Source organism: Nilaparvata lugens, chromosome 10 (assembly GCF_014356525.2).
Source record: "Nilaparvata lugens isolate BPH chromosome 10, ASM1435652v1, whole genome shotgun sequence".
Lineage (NCBI taxonomy): Eukaryota > Metazoa > Arthropoda > Insecta > Hemiptera > Delphacidae > Nilaparvata > Nilaparvata lugens.
In genome coordinates this window covers 890,248-898,328 of record NC_052513.1, presented here as the reverse complement: position 1 = coordinate 898,328, position 8,081 = coordinate 890,248, and positions in this window count along the sequence as shown.

The following is an 8,081-nucleotide window of genomic DNA, read 5'->3' as shown; positions in this document are numbered from 1 at the left end:
TAAGTAATTAACATTTTGGTAATAACTTTGGTGTACGTTTACACCAAAGTTATTACCAAAATGTTAATTACTCAACCCTTATAGATTCTATTAGATTGATCGGAACTTGACAAACACATATATGTTCATCATGTGTATGATAATTTATGTTCAATCCAATTGAATTTATAAGGATTAAGTCATTAACATTTTGGTAATAACTTTGGTGTAAACGTAATAGTAGACAGTAGACAACAGTAATCAGTTTGAGTTTACAAAAATCGGCTTGAAATTTGAAACATAAACGACCTACACCATGGGATATCTTCTTATGCTACCTTTCTATATGATGATAGTTTAAAGAGGATGTAGGAAACATTAGCTCTTATCGTAAATTGTTTTTTTTTCATGTTGTATTAATAAATCCGACATGAACATGGCACAAATAAAATGAGTGTTAGTAGATTTTATATATATATTTTTTATATATATCAACAAAATGTTAATAACTTTGGTGTAAACGCAGCTTGGTGTACCAGCGCCACATAGCTTTACATAAAATAACTGCTAGGACTTAAGAGTAGTGTATAGAGCTATATACATTACCATCCTTGGATAGGACTAACGGCTTGAGTCAACAGTGAAATTTTGTAACATAAACGCCCTATCTACAATATATCTTCTTATGCTATCTTTTCGTCATGCTAGCATATAGCATCCGACTGTTTGTAGTCTATTCGAAGAATAACCCAGAATTAGTAATTATTCATTATTTAATTATTTATCCACTAATGTAGCATTTTATGATGAAATGGCAATAACAATAACAATGTAACTCAGTAAGACTAGTCATCTAGTATCATTATTTTTATAGAACTGGAACCATCTATTTTCTCCAAGACAACATCACCATAAATTTTTGGAACAAGTGGGCCATAAAATGCTCAGTTACTGGTCACATCCTGCAAGTTTTATGACAAATGTCATGTTCAAAAGTTTTATAGCATCAACAGCCAAGGAGATAGGAGGAGAATTCTTGAGCAAACCACTTGTAGTGCCAGTAATAAGATGAATTATTTTGCATTACAATGACTTGCATCGTGGAGAACGTGAAACGCTGAATAATATTTTTAATGGGTTTCAGAATGTGAAGTGACCATCGCATTATGTATTGCGTACGACTTGAGTTTTTTGGTATTGATTTTGAAAAGCTTGAGACATTTAAAAAAAATTATATATACTCGTAGGATAACCTGTAACATTTGAAATTATCACTTATAAATGAACTTTTTTGGATCTGAATCCCAATCAACGCTCGAACCAATCTCTTCAATGATCGAACGGTTCGAATGCTAATAATTCATTTGAATTTGATCAACACTATGTAAGTTTTTTTGTGAAATTTCGTCAAATTCTCGTCTCCATGAGTCTTTTTTAAGAAAAAAAGAAGGAATTTCGCTTTGATTAATAATTGATAAATTCGCATCCATCTTTGTCAAGTCTTCAAACTCAGACAATATAACCGAATATAAATGAAAATTAATATTAATTTTCTTTCAAGTACCCCTGAAGAAAAAAGTACAATATATAACCGACTTTGTGATGCTGTTCCTTTAGAAATACTGCCTTCATAAATTCTATCCCAAACGCTGGTAGTATCCTATTATATTAAGGGAGCAATTTCTGTATATCTGTTTATATTTTTATATCTGGTTATCTGGTTATTTATGTTGTGCCTGACCTTTTAAAAGATGATGAAGAAGATAATTTTGAATAAAATTTAGAATTTAGAAATAGGCAGACACATCTAGAAAATACCTGAGTCTATACCTAATTCATGCAGGTGAACGGGCTAGAGTCAAGAAAACTTCAATTAATCTTGCCATACCTGATTTAATAGGTTTATACTATAGAATAACACTACAATTTGAAATAATTGAAAAATACAAACAGCTTCAATAAACATTGGCAACTAAAAGCGAACAACAGAAACAACAATTTCATGTTACTTTGTTGACATTCTTCATCTGATTTGGGGGCGCATTACTATCCTTGTTTAGATAGCAATACGTCACAAAACCAAAAAATATCAGTCATCAAATAACAAGTTAATTTCAACATAAAATTACTCAAGAAAGAAAAGCCCGTTGAACCCAAGTTTCGTCGATAGTAACCCATATAACCCATTTCATAATAATTTTGAATCCCCACTTTTGATTGACATTCTCGAATGAACCTTTGTTTCACTACACTGCACTTTCGTTGGTCTGTACGTTGCTTTATCGTCCGGGTTACAGTACCTTGTTTTTGGCGGTGAACTTTTACCGGTTGAATTTGGCTTGACGGCGACGTCCTCTTACGTCCCTAGACCTGTCGTCTGAACGGGTGTCTTGAAGCGGTGTTACATAAAGTTGCGGAACCAAAGGGGTGGTAGTACAAGAAGTTGTTTGGGGACACACATGAACCGCTGTAAAAAAATGTATTACAGCATTAATTTCTAACTCTTCCCACAATTCATCAAAAGCTAAAACAGGAGTTTATTCTGTTATTCAATTTAGATTTTATCTTGACGTTCTGATTTCATTCTCAAAATTTAACAGATTTGAAACAAATTTACTTGCCAGAGTGTCATTAATATACAATGCAACATTTATGAAAACACCCGTAATAAATTAATATAATGCTTTTAGAAAATGAATACTTCATTAATTATGATGTTAACTTTTATATAAATTGATATAATACTCTTAGAAAAGGAATAATTCAGGTTGAAATGATGCTAACTTATATGATATTTTTCGTTTGGTTTGCGAAATAAAATATAATTTTTCATATAGTAGCTCGGCCAGTATTGTTGGAAACTTGTGCGCTAGCCAACATTTATTAATATTAATTTCATGGAAAAGAAAAACTTTCTTCTTCGTCTATTAAGATTTCTATCATAAAAATTTACTAAATCATTCGAAAGCCTTAATGACATAAGAAAACAGAGTCTGAAAAATATAATTATAAAATGTCATAAACTCAATATGAACATAATCTTAAAATTTCATTCCAATTTAAAGGCTATCTTCCTGACTTTCAGCAATACTCTACGATAATACATCTCCAGAAACAATAACTCAAATGTAACGTTACTGAAAACTTTCTATACTTCTTTAGAAAAAAAAATTATAATTATCTTCCATCACTAATAAAATCAAAAGGATTATTCTCAATCAATATTATTAACTTGAAAAATAACAGGCTTTGTTGATAAAATACTCTTTGATTGATTAATTAATTAATTAATTAAATTCCCTAAATTATATTTTAACCTTATTTTACGTACCTTAGCGGTTATTTGACGAAACAATTATTCGTACATGATGAAGAAACACAATTAAACTTTTCAGGACATGGCACTACTCGAAACATAATGACTACATCTTTACTCTCGTAGTGCTCCTAGCAAAGTGTCCTCCGAAACGTAATCTGGTCTCTCGACTGGGGAATCCCCACTACTGTATTTAGAAACAGGTCTCCTATTGGGCGAAGGGAATCAATTTGACCAATCGTCGCGTGGCTTCTAGAGCCTTTGGACCAAATAGTAACTGCAAAATCGGTAGTTTGTTATAATTTCAATGCTCGCTGTTTTCCAACTTATCGCACTTTATGTCGCGACAGGGAGGCTAAGTTTTAGAGATAATTCCATAATCTACATTCCTCGACGACTCGGAGCCACAATTTTTAAATATCTATCATGGGAAACTCGAAGTAATGGCCGTTCATAATAGAGAGAGAAAATAATTTATTTCGCTAACTCACTTACAATAATGGCTCTAGTCTATTGCGTATTAAATTTACTATTATAACTTGGGAAAAGGCCTGAATTAAAAAGAGTGCTCGGCACAATGTTCAACGGATCTCGTAAACGGCTCCAACGATTCTCACGAAATTTGAAAAATAATTGGTTTATGATATAAAAATTCGATTGCACTAGGTCTCATCCTTGGAAAAACTCGCTGAACGACATTAAAAGGATAATTCATCCTTGGTTTAAACAGCTGAGACTTTTGTCGTCTATGGATAGTGAAAAGTGAGCGAGTGATTCTGTGGAGAATCAAAATATAGTATCCCCGAAATTCATAACCTGACGTATAGCCAGCTGTAAAATATAATCACGAACATTTCAGAGAATTGTGTTCAGTTTATCAATAAATAAAAATAACGAGCGAAGCTTGGTGCCCCGATATTTCTTTTATATCTTGAATGAATCACAGAACTAATATTACTGAGCTGAATCTCTAATGTAGTATTCTTATCAATTCAACTTGAAATAGAATAGCTCATTAGTCTCTAACCATATGCATGCAACAGTAATATTATTGAATGTAGTAATTTTCATCAAATTAAGTCAAAATGTAGAATATCTAATCAGTCTCCAACTAGCTGCCAAGAAAAATCATGTGAAAAACCAATGTAGTAAAATAAACGAGGAGTGAAAAATATTCACAGTAAATGAGAAGCAAATTATCACTATTAATAAGTAATAAGTGTAGAAGTATTGAAAAAGTTAATATTAGTGGAAGCATAGACGAATAACGATTGACCAATACTAACATTATTTTTTCTCTACGGTGGTAGTCTATTATCAAGAAGTAATAAGTAGTTGTAATGAATAATGAATGCGATGTAGCCTGAGCATAGGATTCCGGTGAAACTGCTCTTTCCCCGGTTTTGTAAATTAATGAATTTTATCGGACCAGCTTTTTTCAGTCATTACTCATGCATGGATGTAAAGTGCAGCCGCCAAAGAAGAACTAGTGTTACTATAGAGCGGATTCTCTTTACCACAGAATACAGCATACAGTACAGGAGTTTTCTCTGCCTGTACTAAGTATAGCGATACTATATCTTACTTTACTATATTATTTAGCTATTACCTTTCACTTTATTTATCTCTTTCAGGGTTTCGGAGAAGCTTTCAGAGCCTGGTGAATCTCCGAATCTGCTCCATACTCAGACTCCGTCAGGTTATGGCCCCGACAAGCAGATTCCGACAACCTTATCGATCGTGCAAGAGTTGTACGGGTGACCGCACAGCTCTGAATGTTAGGCAAGCGTGTGTATTGACTGGCTTATTTGAATTTCAGTCGATTCTCGTAGGCTGTTAATTATTTAAGTTGTTGTTGATCGTGTATCTATCTGATCGGAGACAATGGGCCATATGAATAAAGTTGAGTATTTGCTTATACTTCTGAAATATTGAGCATTTGCTTCATTTTCTATGAATAAACGTGAGCAAAACCTTTTGCTCATGCTCATCAAAAAAATAGTTTGAGCATTTGCTCAAAAGTAAAGCTTTTGCTCAAAATTGTATGAATAAACTAGAGCATTTGCTCAACTTTTGAAGCAAATGCTTTAAAAAAGGTGAGTCTAGTCGAGAGCAGCTTATCACCTTTTGCTCATAGTAAAATGGCTCAACTAATTCGTATGAGGAAGAGGAAACTATACCAGATACGTTCACAACCAATAGTGAGAACTATAAAACTCTTTTTAGCTTCAACCATGATATATATCACCATTAGCCCTACAAAAGAATAAATACAAAAGTTAGCTGTACCTGTTATAAAGATAGCTAGCCATCACAAAATAGGAAATATGCATTCAAGAAGACGAGAGTGTAGACGATTATAAGAAGGCTATTGATATTATAAGAATATGCTGAAGATTATTATAGAGATGACATTTTTTCACGCTATTATTTCAAAATTCTAAACTCAACTAACCTAAAAATCTATTCATAAATAGAAAACAGAGCAGACGACGCAAACACAAGCGGTGCACCCTACTTGCATATTTAGCGCTTCCGTGAGCTATGAAAACAAAGTAAGGCTACAAAAGCGAATCAGCTGATGAAAAATCTTTAAAATACGTGAGCATTTGCTCCAGTGTTCAGGAGCATAAGGTAAGAGTATAAGGTAAAGCTTATTCATATAAAAATGAGCAAATGCTTTTGCTTCTACCTTTTGCTCATGAGCAAAACCTTATGCTCCATGCTTTTGCTCATGAGCATTTGCTCTGGTTTTATTCATATGGGCCAGTATGTTGTGTTTGAGAGTTTTCAAAATGCTCATCTATATTATGATGAAGTGCCTCAGTTGTGATGGGAGAGAAAACACTTTGCTCAGATGATCAAGGAATTCTTATTCTCCAATAACTCTATTTCATTGACTGAGTTTTCTTCTCAATCTACAGTTTTGAAAGTAGAATTCTTCGATTTTTGTAATGAATTAATCAATCAAGAAATATCGAGTTGAATCATTCACATTAAGAAACATAAACATAGATAGAATATGCCAACTGTTTCAATATAATCACCATTCACAAGGCATAACTGATTTTACTCACGTCTTTCGTACTACGGGTTATGGGAGGTAACAATCATGTACTATAGGAGAGTTATTTACTCAACTATTGTCTTATAGCCCAGATGAGTTGGAATAATCAACTTACGATCAAGTTTTCATGTTCACCATGGATGTATGATAACAAGCATAATGTAGATATAATAAGTTTCAGGCGTAACTTATACAGTAAAATCAATTTTTAGAACATCTTTCTTTCTTCTATGATAGAAGGCAGTGGCAAAGCAGAGAATCAGCAACGTTCTTCTCCTACTCCATTATAGCGTGGACCTCATTATATTCAGATTCATCAGAATATCAAAACATCACTTTGAACAATTCAATCAATGAATAATGTATGTTCGTCTGTAATATCATGCTCATTAGTCAAGAATGATCGTGCATTCCATACGATATAGCCATCCAAATGTTATTCAATTATCGATAATTACCTCTTGCTCTAGTAAATACTCGCCGTAAATTTTCCGCCTCAGTTTTCCAGACAACTGAGTCCGTCGCGAATAGACTTTTCCAGGCATTGATTCAAGCGAGAAAAGCGTCACATAACAATAGAATTCCGTCCGCGGTACAGCTCGAAGCTGTGACAAAATGAATAGACGGGAAGAGAGAGATGATGAATGGATGAATAGAGAAGGAGATAGATGGTAGAGCGTGTTGGAGAGAGAAGCGAAAATCATGTTGAAGAAAGAGAAGTAGGAAATGAATAGGGAAGGAGATAGAGGATGGAGCGTGTTGGAGAGAGAAGGGAAATTATGTTGATAAGTGAGAAGTGGAAAATTAATAGAGAAGGAGATAGAGGATGGAGCGTGTTGGAGAGAGAAGAATTGGAAGAGAATGAGGAAGAGAGAGAATTGATGGGTAAAAATAATGCTTCCAGTGGTACTGTCTCTATTATCAGTTGTTATTATGTGTCTGAATGTTTTCTTCAGCAGAAAACGCACCGCGTTGGACTCTGGTTTTGCGCTTTCACTGCGAAATGTTTGAAACTCAACCAAAAAAAGCAGTTCAAGAGAAAGCGGGGAGACATAGTTGAGGTGAAAGGGATGGAATTGTTCAGTTTCGTAGTATGGTGACCGTCATGTTGTAGTATTTTCAGTAACGTTTTCCACAGCACAACCAGGAGAGATTGTTTAGGAAAAATCAGTTATTTTCCTCACTCGTTTATTTGATGCTATAAAGTACGATGGAATTTGAAAAACAGTTATTCTCAAAATAAAATGGTTGAAATCAATTTCATTTGCTAGAATAAAGTCTTCATTCTCCGATCAGAGAAGAGCTTTTTAGGACAGTTCGGGGAAATTATAATTATTGAGAGTGCTGCTATGTGGGAAAGATTTTTCTCAGTTTTCTCAATCAATCGAGTTGATAAAGAGTGTGTTTGACTTCTATGGAAATGAAATTGATTGGGGAGCAAAGTGAATTGCTTCATTCAATAATGTAGATGTTGCTGTTCTTGACATTTAAGTTTTCCCCTTCATAAATAGAGAATACCAATCAATGATGATTCAATGATTTTGCAATGGGAGAAATGACGTGACACATCTGTACTCTGTTTTCTGATTATCTTAAGCCCCGCACACAAACATCGATTCTTGTTCGTACGGTATTTTACCGTTCTTATTAATTCTACTAGCCGTCAGGCTCCCTTCGCTCGCCATAAACGTCTAGCCAGGGGCTCCGCCCCTGACCCCA